The sequence below is a fragment of the Callorhinus ursinus genome, unplaced genomic scaffold (genome assembly GCF_003265705.2).
Source record: "Callorhinus ursinus isolate GAN/ISIS: 27379988/994484 unplaced genomic scaffold, GSC_fseal_2.0 scaffold54, whole genome shotgun sequence".
Classification (NCBI taxonomy): domain Eukaryota; kingdom Metazoa; phylum Chordata; class Mammalia; order Carnivora; family Otariidae; genus Callorhinus; species Callorhinus ursinus.
The window spans coordinates 9,841,225-9,857,679 of record NW_027397116.1 but is presented as its reverse complement, the minus strand read 5'-3'; the positions used below and the strand labels follow the sequence as shown (position 1 = coordinate 9,857,679).

The following is a 16,455-nucleotide window of genomic DNA, read 5'->3' as shown; positions in this document are numbered from 1 at the left end:
TTGCACAAATTGCACAAAGTACATTCATGAGACACTCATGAATGGGTTAGAGAAACTATGATTTACTAGTTTTAATGATCAACTAAAATTTATTTCAGAAGGAAGTTTATGTGTCTTTTCATGAAATCAACTAGGAGAGATATGAGAAATTAAATAGTTGTTGAATATGATCATTTGAATTATGCAATCAAAATATTTTCATTAAAAGGAAGTTAGGGATCTATGTTCTCTGGAATTACAGAATCCCTAAACTGATCAAGCATTGAGAAATAAAACTTTGCTTATATGCTAAATTGGAACTTCTTTCAAACTAAAATTAATTTCACAGTGGCTGCTTAATTGCCTCACTGTAGGATCCCCAAGGCAATCTTGACTCTTCCTCACTTGTGTATTTCTAGAGCTTAGCATCATGCCTAAAACATAGTAGGTATTTAATATATATTGATTGAATGAATAAATTAATGAACACACAGCAGAGTAGAAATATCAGCATCCAAACTAGAGGGAAAATGTAAGGCTACAGGAAAAAGAGATAACTTGCTACCTGAAATATGAAAAGAGACTTGGTGAAAAGATGATATTAAAAAATAGCTCAGTGATAGATCTGGAGAAGGAATGGTTTTGAAACAGACTCTAGCAAAGTCAAGGCTGTCAAGGAATTCAGATGGCTTCCAAGAGGCCTGACTCTTAGCCTGGGAACTCCAAATTTGGTCTCATTAGTGTCCTGAAGGAAGGTCAAACCCTCACCCATCATTGCATTAGGGCTAACATTCCTGGTAGGACCATGACATCAAGAGCTTTTTCCTGAGTGTCCCTTCCTCCTAGAAAGAAATTCCTCAGTTCCAGAACCTGCTCACGATGTTTGGCAGCACCATCATCTGCAAAATTATAGAATGCTGCACTCATTGTCAGGATATCCTTTACAACACTGCTTTGGATTTAAAAATCAGTTTATAGCAAAACAAGTAGGGTGTGAGTTGCCGCCATAAGAGTTACTCATTTTATGATATACCTCATCAACCCCATAGCCTAAAAGACTGCTGGAACAGCCTCCTGAAGCCCACATTATGGCCCAGGCTGGGTGATAACACCTGTGGATTTAGGGCTTCCTACAGGATGCTTCACCTGATTTGAGCTAGGGGTCAGTATTTGATGCTGGCTTTTCTATAGTGAGAAATGTGGAAATGGGAATCAAGAGAAGGTAGAGTGTTTCCTCTTACTATTACACTTAATAACCTACCTAAAATATTTTTGCTTTCTCTAGCCACAAAGAGGAATACTTATGTTGTGGGTTGCAAGCAAGGTACCACTAAATTAGAAACACATCTATAGTCTGCTCTGTGTGCTGGGCTTAAAAGTCCATCCTCTGTATTTGCAGCCCTCTGGCTTGATGGCTTCCTCTTGGATTTCACCAATAGGAGGCGCTGTAAGGTGGGCAGAAAGAGGAAGACAGAAAATGTCCAATTTTTAGCTCCAGAAGCTGAGGCTTTTGCTGACTGTTGAGGTCAGTAGAGGGACAAAGCAGCTGTGGCCTCAAGCAATCCCGGCAGCAGAAATGTCTCTTCTGCGTTTCCAGCTTCTTCAGTACTGGACTCTGGGTGGCCCTTTAGCACCGGCTGGGGCACCGCTTCTTGATGGTTGAAGCATCACATCAGCAAATCCGGCAGCTAGCAGCAGCCGAGGCCGACTCAGAAGCCAAAGACCAGGGAAGTTAGCAGCTCTCTGACAATCACCTTTTTTGTTTCTGCAGCCCTTCCAACACATTTGTAACCAACCCCCTATATTGAATATAGTCTGTCTTATATTCCTAGCACGTTTTCTGTTCCACTAGTTAGATCCTGGTCAGTGCATCCTTTAGGATGAAAGCTGTTCTTAATCTCAGGAAACAAACTGAGGGTTGCTGGAGTGGTGGGAGGTGGGAGGGGTGGGAGGGATGGGGTGGCTGGGTGATAGACATTGGGGAGGGTATGTGCTATGGTGAGCGCTGTGAATTGTGTAAGACTGTTGAATCACAGACCTGTACCTCTGAAACAAATAATACATAATATGTTAAAAATAAGAAGATAGTAGGAAGGGAAAAATGAAGGGGGGGAATCAGAGGGGGAGACGGACCATGAGAGACTCTGGACTCTGAAAAACAAACGAGGGTTCTAGAGGGGAGGGGGGTGGGGGGAGGGGCTAGCCTGGTGATGGGTATTAAAGAGGGTACGTTCTGCATGGAGCACTGGGTGTTATACACAAACAATGAATCATGGAACACTACATCAAAAACTAATGATGTAATGTATGGTGATTAACATAACATAATAAAATAAAAAAGATAAAAGTAAAAAAAAAGCTGTTTATATTTGAATGAGCTAATACTTTTTTTAAAAAAAGATTTTATTTATTTTTTTTGACAGAAAGAGAGACAGTGAGAGAGGGAACACAAGCAGGGGGAGTGAGAGAGGGAGAAGCAGGCTTCCTGCTGAGCAGGGAGCCCGATGCAGGGCTCGATCCCAACACCCTGGGATCATGACCTGAGCAGAAGGCAGACGCTTAACGACTGAGCCACTCAGGCGTCCTGAGCTAATACTTTCTATTTATTTATTTTTTGAGCTAATACTTTTTAAATAAAGCTACTGCTCTATCTTATTTTCCTTGATGAGGATAACTTTGTATAGCTTATCTTTTAAGAGCAGGTCCATTTCCCTCATTTCCAAATTTTGGGGTAAGTGTATTTTACTGTCATATAGCCCTTTGGCTACACACAAAAAAGTACAGCTGCCAACTTTCTCCTTTATTCTAGTAAGACCGTCTCTGATAACTCTGAGAATACTTATAGAAAGTATTTAGTTTAATGCCATTTAATACTCAACACACAAAAGCACAGATGAATTAAAACTAAGAAATGAAAGATATACAGTGTAAAACTAAATAGTCACAGGAAATTTAAGAGAAGAAAAAGGGATAAAATCACAGTCATAATCATGATAAATTATGACGTGCCAGGCACTCTGCTAAGCAATCATTTAATCCTCACCAAAAAAAAAAAAAAAATCTTATGTGCAAATAATGTGTTGGAGAAGCTCTTAAAGAAATTGTAAGACCCTCAAAATGCTATCTACTTGACCTGCTTTTCAACAATGACATAGAAAGTACCCAAATCAATATTTCCATTTTCTTACATAATTGGGGAGTATTTCTTTTATGCTAGGATTATGTGCATAATATCTCATTTATCTGACATATTGGGAAATGACATATTTCATAGAAGTTAATTTTCGTTATAACTAAGTCGCATTTCTTAAGTACAAACTTTAAGAATCTTAACCATTTTTAAAGGAAATCTTTCTAGAAAGGACTCCACAGTACTCACCTGTCTTCCCACACAGACTATAATGAATATGATTGAATCATCTTGTGATGACTCAAACCATGCATTATGGACATCAAAGGCTATATTCTCTAATTCAGTAATACCCTCAGGGACCCATGAGATCTAGGATACTTGCCCAGCTTTTACCCATCACATCACTCAGTGGCTATACTTAATCATTTCTTATGTCTGCTTTTTGAGTTCTCCTTCCTCCCTCAAGTGACAGTCTCTCAAAAGTTTCTTCTTTGTTTTGTCTACCTGACTTTAGCAAGTCAACCCCTAGCAAGCGATGCTAAGAAACTAGATAACCATGATGTCCGGAACTATGGATAAAGAAATAATAGACAGTTACTAGGAGAAGGGCTTAGAGTAAGATGAGTACACGGCAAATGAGCTGAGAATAAAATTAAGTGAGATTTGTGACAGTTAATTCAACTGCGCAGAAACTTTTTAGTATCTAGGATGCATCTGAATGGAAAGGTGGATGAAACTGAGGCCCAGCTTTCACGCGGGTGAGATTGCACACATGCACGCATGCACACATGCGCACATACATGCAGAGTAACCCAGCATTCTGTAGGTAACCACTATTTGACAGCACTTGTAGGAAGTGCTAAAAGATCAATTATATAGATCTAAATTGTAGAATCCAGGTGTACACTGGGTAAGTGTTGTCTGACCCTTAAATCATATTGGACAAGCTCTTCTCCCTCCCCCACCATACCAACTCCACTGAGTCATGTAGACTGTACATTTCCAATTGATCTTCACCCATCACCATACTCATGGCCACCTAGTCCATTCTGCCATCACCTCATATCTGAGAATAATAGCCACCTACGTGTTTTGATGCATTATTCATGTTTCCACACAATTCATTCTTCACACTGCAGACAGAGGGCCATTTTTCAAAACCCATATTGGAACATGCCACATGCAATCAGTGATCAATCAGACCTTCGCTGAGTACTAGCGAGATGAGAGTTCCCCACCCCAGGATCAGGAAGCTGGGGTCAATGTGAGCACGTTGTGAGGGTGGAACAGACTCGTGCTGTGGATCTCTCTGGGTTTCTGCCCTTAGGTCCAGGTTCACCAGGTAATCATCAGATCTCAAAGTCAGGCCAAAGTGGGATACCACCGTGGTTTAGAGCTGGTGCCTACATTTGCCACAAAAAGGAGCCTGAGCAAGAGCAGATATTTCCTTTGATCTGGTTTGGGCAAGGCCATTAGCTGTATAATCCAAGTTAAGGACGTACAGTCAAACGTCCTGGTAAATTGGTGGACAATAAGAGATACCATTTGAAAATAACAGTCCATTTCTTACCAAGATATGCAGGCAGATGTCATAACTTTTCATTAACAGACTTTTTAAGTAAATAAAATTAGTATTATATGAAATATTGTACAATTCAGTTCCAAAAACATACATTTAGTAAATAACAAGTCTAAAATATGTATTTAAGACAATTTTCATTGACCTCAGATTCCCAAAGTATGTAACAAAAACTAAAGAACTTCCAGTGGACATTTTAAGTGAAGCCTAAGGAGGCACTTTCCTTCTTTGAGTAGACTACAGCACATGTATGAATAGGTTTAAAAAAAAGTAAAATGCAAAGTTCTTAAAATGCTGTGTATTTTTGAAATTTTAAAACACATTATTATTAAAAAATGTACTGAATACTCACATTGAGCCAGATGATAGGCAATATGTTTGATATGAATTATTTCCATTAACTTTAACAACATCAAGAAATAAGAAGTGTTATTTGCCTTGTTACAGAGTTAGGGGAACAGACTCTTAGGCTAAGCTATTTCCCAAGGTCATATAAATAAATATCAACTCAGGCTTGGAACCTGGCAATCTCATCCCTCTACCACCGCCGCTCCTCTTATTCATCTCCAGCCTAACTTTCTCTGCTAAAATATTTAGGAATTCCACTCAAATTAAGAACTGATGAACACATTCTGGCCCTACAAGCAATTACGTTGAGCATAACAAAAAGCTTAACATATATTTACTGGAAGTCAATTCCTGAAAGGTACTTTGGGGGATAGAAAGAATAAGAAATAGTATCTGTCTCTATGGAAGGAAGAAAAGGGTTAAACACAGGTCTAATTAAACAATTCAAGAGTTAAATAAAAGTGAGAAGCACCGCAAAAAATTCATGCCCAACAAATGGTACAGACATACAGGAGCTTCTAGCAGGGGGCAATCACTCTGGCTAAAGTGAGTCCTAAAAGCTTTTTAGAGCAGCCGGGGCTTCTGCACAAAGCAGCTGGGTCTTCCATAAAAGGCAAAATGTGAAAAGGCCATGTCTCAGGAAGACGTTCCTGGTGGGGAAATGACATTTACCAACGCCTGGAAGCAAGAAACTGCAAGGTATAGTAAAGACATCCAGAATGGATCCGTATTCTGTTGTTACTGTTGTAACTGGTGAAAGCCTAATAGAAAATAAGCCTTCAACAGGAGGTTCAGAGGTGCCTGGGTGGCTCAGTCGTTAAGCGTCTGCCTTTAGCTCAGTCATGATCCCAGGGTCCTGGGATCGAGCCCCGCATCGGGCTCCCTGCTCGGCGGGGAGCCTGCTTCTCCCTCTCCTACTCCCCCTGCTTGTGTTCCCTCTCTCGCTGTCTCTCTCTCTGTCAAATAAATAAATAAAATCTTTTTTTTTTTTTAAAAAAAAGGAGGTTCAAACCTTGAATGCCTTGAACCTCTTCAAGGGTTGGGGATTTTATGATGTACAGGAGAACCATGGACATTTTTGTGTATTGATCAGGGCAAAATAAATGTTATATTTAGAAGAATTAATCTAGAGTCACACATGCAAAAGACTGGAGTAGGGAAGACCATGGAGGTAGGGAGAAGGGCACCTGAAAATATCAAAAGGAAAAAACTAATTTTTAAAGCCACCTTTTCCTGACTATATAGTAACGAGCTGTGACTCAGGGAGGGATGTGGGAATGCCACATTGCAGCAGTAGTGTGGAATTCTAAGACAGAAATACCTTTAACAGTTTTATATACTTTCTCTTCTTTAATAAAACAGATTTATGATCCTTAGGGCTGAGGTGTGTTAGAGCGCAGTATGGCATCACGGGTCACTAGTCAGGCAAGAGAAGGGTCTATCCACCTTAGTCAGAGATGGTGTGTGAGGGTAGCCATGAAAGACTCCTAAAAGCCTGCTACCAAAGAACTAACTTACCTCTCTACTATAGGTTTCAAGGGGGACTGTTTTTCAATTGGGGGATTAAAAGAGAAAGTCACACCCCTGTTTTGCATCTTGACTGTGTCAGTGTCAAAATCATAGTTGTGATCCTGTACTATAGTTTATTTTTTTAAAGATTTTATTTATTTATTTGAGAGACAGAATGAGAGAGAGTACATGAGAGGGGGGAAGGTCAGAGGGAGAAGCAGACTCCCCGTCGAGCAGGGAGCCCAATGCGGGACTCGATTCTGGGACTCCAGGATCATGATCTGAGCCAAAGGCAGTCGCTTAACCAACTGAGCCACCCAGGCGCCCCTGTACTATGGTTTAGAAAGTTCCCTATTTTGTAAAATAACAGAAAGTTCGCTGGGGTGCTGTGCAAAAGGTCAATGAGATCTCTCTGCATAATTTCTTACAACCGCACGGGAATTTTGTATCTATCTCAACATGTAACATTTCATTAAAATGCAAAAGAAATACTGTAATGTAGAAAAGCACGCAAGGTAAGAACAGGCAAATGCTTGAAAGTCAGAGGACGTTTATGCTGAAAAATTAACAACACTATTCGTGTTTTAGATCAGGTACCATTCAATCCTCAGGAAAAACCCTTGAAGGCAAAAAAAGTTTCAGTTTCCCTTTACAGATGAGAAAAACAAGTTTGAGAAAGACTGAATAACACAGCCAATACCAGACAGCTAGAAAGTGTCAGAGCTATGGGTTGGTGTAACATGCAGAAACATTCAGATACAACAGTGCATAGAACATTACCCTCTCCAACTTCTGTGCACCTATTTTTTCTATGTTTTTAAAATTATGTGATAAAACATAACATAGAAAAGTACATAAAATATGTTATATCTTAAAGACGAATGAAAAAGCGAAAAGCCATGTAACTATCACCAAGGTTAAAAAATAAAATATTGCCAGCGCCCCACAAATCTCCAGCATCCCATGAATATGTCCTCCCTCATTCTAATGTTTTCTCTTCCTCACAGACAACTGTGTTGACTTTTAAAGAATGATTTCCTTGCTTTTCTACTTAGAAATGCATCAGTAAACAATGTCATTAAGTTTGGTATATTTTTAAATTTTGTATTAATAGAATCATATAATATACATTTTGGAGGGCACCTGGGTGGCTCAATCAGTTGGGCATCCAACTCTTGATCTCAGCTGGGGTCTTGATCTCGGGCTCATGGGTTTAGTCCCCGTGTTGGGCTCCACGCTGGGCATGGAGCCTACTTAAACAAAGATATGTATGTATTTTTGCATTTTTTCTTGTTCACCATAATAAGCATGAGTCCTATCTGTCTCGTTGAGGGTAGTCACACTTCACTCATTTCCATTGTTGTATCGGTTTCCTGCACAGCACAATTCATTTATTCTATTGTTGACATTGGGATTGTTTCAACGTTCTGTCTCTTACATCACTGTATCTGTTATCATTTTTGTACATGTGTCCTGAGGCAGACGTGAAGTTTCCTAGTGCATAGATCCCAGAGTGGAATTGTTGGGATATATTCAGTTTTGCTAGACAACACCCAACTATTTTTCAAAGTGCATCAATTCCCATGATGACCGATAGTGCATGTGAGTTCTCATTGTTCCATATCCTCAAAAAGACCTTGTATAGTCACAGTTTTAAACTGTGCCAGGATTATATGTGGGAAAATGGTATCTTGTTTTGGTATTATTTTTTATTTCCAGCTTATGAAAGAGGTTGAGCACATGTCCTTATGTTCACCAGCCATTTACTTTTCGTTCTTTTGTGAAATGCTTTTTCAGATCTTTCCCCAGTTCATTATTATTATTGTAACAATATCTGTAAATATATTATCATTGACAAAGTGTGTAAGAAAATAATTAATGAAGTAAAGAGTTTGGGGTTAATTTCTTCTAAGCTTAAGATTATACATTTTAGGGCGCCTGGGTGGCTCAGTTGGTTAAGCGACTGCCTTCGGCTCAGGTCATGATCCTGGGGTCCCGGGATTGAGTCCCACGTCGGGCTCCCTGCTCAGCGGGGAGTCTGCTTCTCCCTCTGACCCTCTTCCCTCTCGTGCTCTCTATCTCTCATTCTCTCTCTCTCAAATAAATAAATAAAATCTTAAAAAAAAACTCTAAGATTATACATTTTAAATTTTTTTATCAAAATATAGTTGACAGGTGATGTTATATTAGTTTCAATTGTGCAATGTAATGATACAACAATTCTGTAGATTATTACCAAATGCTCACCATAAGTGTAGCTACCATCTGTTGCTATACAATGCTATTACAATTATTATTGGCTACATTACCTCTCCAGTTTATTACTGATTCCTAAGAATATTTTATATTTTCCAAGTACTCATCTTCTGACAGTTATTTTATGTTATAAATATTATTATTAATTTTTAAAGATTTTATTTATTAATTTGAGCCACAGAGATACAGACAGAAAGAGAGAGCATGAGCAGGGGGAGAGGCAGACGGAGAGGGAGAAGCATGCTCACCGCTGAGTAAGGGGCCCGATGTGGGGCTTGATCCTAGGACCCTGGGATCATGACCTGAGCTGAAGGCAGATGGAGCCACCCAGGCGCCCCTGTGTTATAAATATTATATCCTACTCTCTTATTTATCTCTTCAGGTACTTCATTTATACCACATTTTGATGAAAAAAGAGTTCTTAATTTTAGTCACCCTTTTATCATTTTGCATTTACCTATCTCTATTAATCCTATTTGCCCAAAAGTCTCCTTTGTCTGATATTAAAATAGCTACAACAACTTTCTTTTCTTCTTTTATCCTTTCCTTTCAATCTTTTGGTTTGCTTTTGTTTGAGAAGAAAGGGGTTGACAGCTAGTTCAGGGGTCTTCTAGTCAGTCTTGAGGACTCCTGACCACATGCCTTTAAAACTTGGTCAGGAAGCTCACATTTTCTAAGCTTTTGTTTCTTTACCCATAAGATGGGGGTCATATTCCATTCCCTGGTGGCCTGACAGAGTTAATATGAAAATCAAATGAGTGAGCATATATGCAAGTACCTTAAGAATTAAGTGTGATCTGCTATTCTACATAGTATTAGAAGTCCTAGCCACAGCAATCAGACAACAAAAAGAAATCAAAGGCATCCAAATCGGCAAAGAGGAAGTCAAACTCTCACTCTTTGCAGATGATATGATACTGTATGTGGAAAACCCAAAAGACTCCACCCCAGAACTGCTAGAACTCATACAGGAATTCAGTAAAGTAGCAGGATATAAAATCAATGCACAGAAATCCGTGGCATTCCTATACACCAACAACAAGACGGAAGAGAGACAAATCAAGGAGTCGATCCCATTTACAATTGCACCCAAAACCATAAGATACCTAGGAATAAATTTAACCAAAGAGGCAAAGGATCTGTACTCAGAAAACTATAAAACACTCATGAAAGAAATTGAAGAAGACACAAAGAAACAGAAAAATGGTCCATGCTCATGGATTGGAAGAACAAACATTGTGAAGATGTCAATGCTACCTAGAGCAATCTACACATTCAATGCAATCCCCATCAAAATACCATCCACTTTTTTCAAAGAAATGGAACAAATAATCCTAAAATTTGTATGGAACCAGAAGAGACCCCGAATAGCCAGAGGAATACTGAAAAAGAAAAGCAAAGCTGGCGGCATCACAATTCCGGACTTCCAGCTCTATTACAAAGCTGTCATCATCAAGACAGTATGGTACTGGCACAAAAACAGATACATAGATCAATGGAACAGAATAGAGAGCCCAGAAATGGACCCTCAACTCTATGGTCAAGTAATCTTTGACAAAGCAGGAAAGAAAGTCCAATGGAAAAAAAACAGTCTCTTCAACAAATGGTGTTGGGAAAATTGGACAGCCACATGCAGAAGAATGAAACTGGACCATTTCCTTATACTACACACAAAAATAGGCTCAAAATGGTTGAAATTTGAAATTAGGAGTCCATCAACATCCTAAAGGAGAACACAGGCAGCAACCTCTTCGGCCTCAGCCACAGCAACTTCTTCCTAGAAACATCACCAAAGGCAAGGGAAGCAAGGGCAAAAATGAACTCTTGGGGCTTAATCAAGATAAAAAGCTTTTGCACAGCAAAAGAAACAGTCCACAAAACCAAAAGACAACCGACAGAATGGGAGAAGATATTTGCAAATGACATATCAGATAAAGGGCTAGGATCCAAAATCTATAAAGAACTTATTAAACTCAACACCCATAGAATAAATGATCCAATCAAGAAGTGGGCAGAAGACATGAACAGACATTTTTCCAAAGAAGACATCCAAATGGCCAACAGACACATGAAAAAGTGCTCAATATCGCTCGGCATCAGGGAAATCCAAATCAACACCTCAATGAGATAACACTTCGCACCAGTCAGAATGGCTAAAATTAACAAGTCAGGAAATGACAGATGTTGGCGGGGATGCGGAGAAAGGGGAACCCTCCTACACTGTTGGTGGGAATGCAACAGTATGGAAAACAGTATGGAGGTTCCTCAAACAGTTGAAAATAGAGCTACCATACGAATCAGCAATTGCACTACTGGGTATTTACCCCAAAGATACAAATACAGGGATCCGAAGGGGTACATGCACCCCGATGTTTATAGCAGCAATGTCCACCATGGCCAAACTGGGGAAAGAGCCAAGATGTCCATCGACAGAAGAATAGATAAAGAAGATGTGGTATATATACACAATGGAATATTATGCAGCCGTCAAAAGCAATGAAATCTTGCCATTTGCAATGACGTCAATGGAACTGGAGGGTATTATGCTGAGCAAAATAAGTCAGAGAAAGACATGTATCATATGACCTCACTGATATGAGGAATTCTTAATTTCAGGAAACAAACTGAGGGTTGCTGGAGTGGTGGGGGGTGGGAGGGATGGGGTGGCTGGGTGATAGACATTGGGGAGGGTATGTGCTATGGTGAGCGCTGTGAATTATTAAGACTGCTGAATCACAGACTTATACTTCTGAAACAAATAATACATTATATGTAAAAAAATAAATAAATAACAGGGGGGAAGAATGGGGAGGGGGAATCAGTGGGGGGGAGACAAAACATGAGAGAGTATGGACTCTGAGAAACAAACTGAGGGTTCTAGAGGGGAGGGGGTGGGGGGATGGGTTAGCCTAGTGATGGGTATTAAGGAGGGCACATTCTGCATGGAGCACTGGGTGTTATACGCAAACAATGAATCATGGAACACTACATCAAAAACTAATGATGTAATGTATGGTGATTAACCTAACATAATAAAGGTGTCTTGAAAAAAAAAAAGAATTAAGTGTGATGCCTGTAAGAGGAATGAACTTAGAGGTGTCCCTTCCTTCCAGAGTAAATTAAAAGCTTATTTGCTGTGGGAATCTTGCCTTAGACTTTCTCTTCCTAATCTGATCTATGTCTTGTACTGCACATCTCTTGTAAAAAATAACCTGCCCAACTCTCGGAGGCATATTGTAGACAGGTCTGTATCCCCTACTGGTATGCTATCTGTTATCACCCAGCAGTTTCTTATGTGTGTGCTAACTATTTAAGATTCCTGTCTACCCCAATCAAATCCAGAGAGCACAGTGTGAAAAACAAAACAAAACAAAAAAAACAAGTACTTACCAAGCGCTGTAAAATACTTTTTGAAAAAAATCTGCTGGGTTTAGTGGATTTTGTTTTTGGTAGTTATCTGATTCTTCAGTAAATATTTATGGAGTACCTTCTATGTGCCAGACATTGTGTTCCAAGCTGGGAATACCCTGAACAGTCTTGGTTCCTGCATTCATAAAACTTTCAGTCTAAGTGAGAGGACAGACTAAGTGGATTATGTGTGTGTAAAGATTATTAAACGAGCACCAGATGGAAAAGAAGAAAAAATGGTAGTGGTGGGGGAGGCAGATGTTAACCTAATCTAGGTGGGTTAGGAAATTTATCTGTGAAACTCGTGTTTAAGATGAACTTGGCTCTTGGACCTACTTCAAGAGGAACAATGTCACAAATCATTATCTGACTAATTATAACAAATAAATATTTCATAATAATTAATAAAAAGCTTTCAATGAGCTATCAATGAGTTGATTACTATTTAAAAAATTAAATATCACAGACATATTGGATAAACAATCTTCATCTAGAACTTTTAAACACTGTCCTCCTTATTTGCTTTTAAAATGTCTAGAGTGCCAAAACAAAGTTTAACTAAATGGAATTTTTGTTTACTTATTTACTTTTGCTATTCCCAGAATGAGTTTTACATTTATCTCTACATCTAGCCCCCAAATTCTGTGTGCTAAGTGTGGATTATACGAGGTTTAAAAACCAGTTAAGGACTCAGCAGAAACTTGATGGCAACTCAAACTCATTTACAAAGCTATGGGCAGAGTTAAGGGAAAGCACAAGGTGGTAATAATGCATCCCCAGCTAGTCATAGTCAGGACTCCTAGGAGACCATGCTAACTAGTTAAGTAAGAGTCCATAAACATCCTCAAATTTGCAAGGGAAAGGATGAGAACAGATTTGGGAACCTGGACAAAGAGCTGGGGTTATGGGAAAGGGCCACTTGGATGGGAACTATAGCTTTTGGTGGAAGAACACCGCCCTGAAGCCCAGAGCTCAGTAGAAAGGGAACAAATGCTTTAAATTCTGAGATTTCGTTCTCCTCCCACACTCTCATTTCTTGCTGCTGCTGCCACTTCTCATGGACAAGCCAAAAGGAAGCCAGAGAAAGAGAGAGCAAGCTCACTGACACTGTGAGTAAAGGTCAGCCTTGTAGGATACAGGACTGAATAGAAGAGTGAAGAGTGACTCCAGACAGGCCAAAAAATATATACATCTAACATAAAAAATTTACAGTCATGCATTATGTTGCACTATTTTGTATTTTCTGTGCTTTTCTCTTGCTTATTCTCTTGTGCTAATAATCGGTAAGCTAGCTATAACAAAATGAAACAATATAATGCTGTCTGGTAAGAGGGATCAGGTTATTTAATCTAGTTCTACAAATTCAGTTCTTAAGTGGATAATCCACAAAATGGATATTTAATTCCCATTGGCTCTCCAGGGCAAGCAGTTTCAAGTTTATCACCTTTCTCTTTCCATAATGGTAGAATTTTTAAGGTGTTTAATTTTCACAGGGAAGCTGAATCATAATTGTCCATAAAGCACATCCACTGGGATACACATCTTTGTGCCTCTTCATCATGTTCTGTCAAATTGTGTTTCCTAAGGTGCTCAATAGGTTGTCATCTATAACCAAGGAAATTCAATACAAGTTCAATACAATGTAAATTTAATACAAGGTATCTCTATTTACACTGAAGAATTCTGTTTACTGTAAGAATTAAACAACAATGCTTTAGTGTGTCATAAAAATAACATGGATAGTGAATATAGATGCTCCAAACATATGTGTTTGTTTTTTTCCCGTACAGCATGGCAATATGAATATCAACTGTGGGTTTTCCCCCAAGGTCCAGATGATGATTGAATGTGGCAGGTATCTCCCAGTGTGAATACTTGATCCTTCAATTAAAAAGGAAAAGAGAGAACAGTTTTCACATTGTGGAATAATGCCTTATTACTGTTATGCTCTCCTAAAAATGGAATCAACGGAATCTAAAAAAGATTGTGCTTGGGAAATTCTACCTGACAAACTGATTGGAGGTGTTTCATAAAAGTTACACAAGGTTTGCTCAAAACTGTCAAGCAGTTTTCCTAAGTGATTCACTGAATTCTATAATCCATTTCTCCTATTAAAACTGAGCCTTTTCAGGAAACAAAATAGAATTACATTTTGGCTGTTTAAAAATAAAGTTAGTTCAAAATAAAAAGTTTGAAAAATAGTTATTTCTTCAAAACCAGAGAAAAATTAGAACAGGGATCTTAAGAATTTTGAATACTGTCACTGAGAATGATGCATCAAACAAGTCAAAGCATCTAAAAAATTTTTTTATGTGGCTAGATGGAATCCTGAATTATGAGCTTTCCTACAAAATGTAGAGGCAAGAGAGTACAGTGAATAAAATCATGCATTTTTGTGTCACTCTCACCCTGCTTTGTATTACATTCCTACTTAACTAGTTGTCTTGAGCAATTAACACTTATAAATCTGAGTTTCCACAGCTGAATGTTAGAATAACAATACCCATTTCATGGCTAGTTGTGAGGATTAAAGAGCCTGGTACATAGTTCTAAACTGTAGTTATTCCTACTACTATTACATCAGTGTTGGTAGGAAATCAAATACTTCTTTCTTTGTATGGGTGAATCACATAGTATTTACACACACACCTTCACGCATATATACTATAAAAGTCTATTTCTTTCTCAATCATCTCTTAATGTGAAGGATGACATACACAGAATGTGTATAAAACTTCTGTAGTTAATTATTTCTCTACCACCCATTTCTGAAATCATATATATGCTTAAAAACTGAACTAAATGGGGGTGCCTGGGTGGCTCAGTTGGTTGAGCGTCCAACTCTTGGTTTTGGCTCAGGTCATGATCTCAGGGTCATGAGATCGAGCCCTATGTCTAGCTCCATGCTCAGTGTGGAGTCTACTTGAGACTGTCTCTCCCTCTGCCCCTCCCCCTGTGCTTGCACTCTCTCTCTCTCAAATAAATAAATAAATAAATAAAATCTTTAAAAAACCTGAACTAAATGTTCTTTCAATAATGTTCTATTGTCTTCATGGTACTATGTGTAAGTCTGCAAAAATAATCGACTTCCTAAATTCTTTCTGTTCTTATCAACAGTTGCCCCTGTCTTGGTACATATCCACATATAAATTCTCAAAAAGCCAGCCCAGTACAAAAGGCTGCATTAGGAAAATATTTTCATAGGTTCCTTAAGTACTCATTCTTTTCTCAAGAAGTCCCTGGGACCCTGTCTAATGGGTGCCCAGCTCTCCTTCTCCTGTGCTCATCCTGACATTACCAAATCTTGATGGCAGGAACAATCTACCCTTTCACACAGAGGCATGCAAAGCAGATCCAGTTTCACACGCTGTCTCTCTTTAAAATCTCAACAAATCACTAGGCTGAGAAAATCTTATACCAAGCAACTGGGCCTTTGAGCCTTCAGCAGGCCAAGAGGAAATTGCCATTCTGCTGCCTTTGAAATCATTTCCCCTATATTATGTAATTATAAAATGTGCTGTAAATGTGCATTTGCATGTACTGTGTAATTGCGTATGCATATACTTTTCACATCCACACAATAACTATGTTATCATTGTCCCTATCATCAGCAAACATTAATCCCCTCAGCAGCAATAAATACCCATATACCCATGACTGGCACCCTCCCAGTTGCTGGCACTAGAACCGTGATCAAGGCCACAGAGGACAAGTCACATCCCTGTCCTCATGTGGGTCACAATCTAACAGGGAAACTGTTCTAGTAAATTTACTTAAGTAAAGATAGTGGATAGTTACAAGCAATTGTAAATATTAATAAAGGATACGAATTTCATATTCTATATTTCTAGTTACTGTTTTAAAAAACATATTCTAATTACTTTCAAATGTCATTACACGTTATGCTAGGTAATGAGGAATAAGTTTGGTATAGTCAGTATTGATGCTGATTTTAGCAAGGGGGGACTGCAAGTGTGAGGAAAAAACATATTTACAGATTCTAAGGCCTAGGCTTCTGAAAGGGAATATGGCTCATGAGAATTTGGAAGCTCTCAAAAGCATCATTCTGATTACGCAATTGTAATCTTCACAACACAGGTCACAAATTTATTAGACAGTAATCCTTTGTGCCCCTTCTCACTGATGGCTGATGGTATGACAAAGGAAAGGTCCAGGTGCTACACAATAAAGGGTTCTTATCTTCCTAAAAGTAGCTCTCATTCAGGTTTTAAAATTCTGCCTG

At 38.8% G+C, this 16,455-nt stretch overlaps 1 protein-coding gene across 1 annotated transcript in view; it reads right to left on the bottom strand.

Annotated features, from left to right (window-relative positions):
• Window positions 1–16,455, bottom strand: part of USH2A (usherin) — a 707,317-nt gene that overhangs the window by 320,896 nt on the left and 369,966 nt on the right. The window lies entirely within an intron of this gene.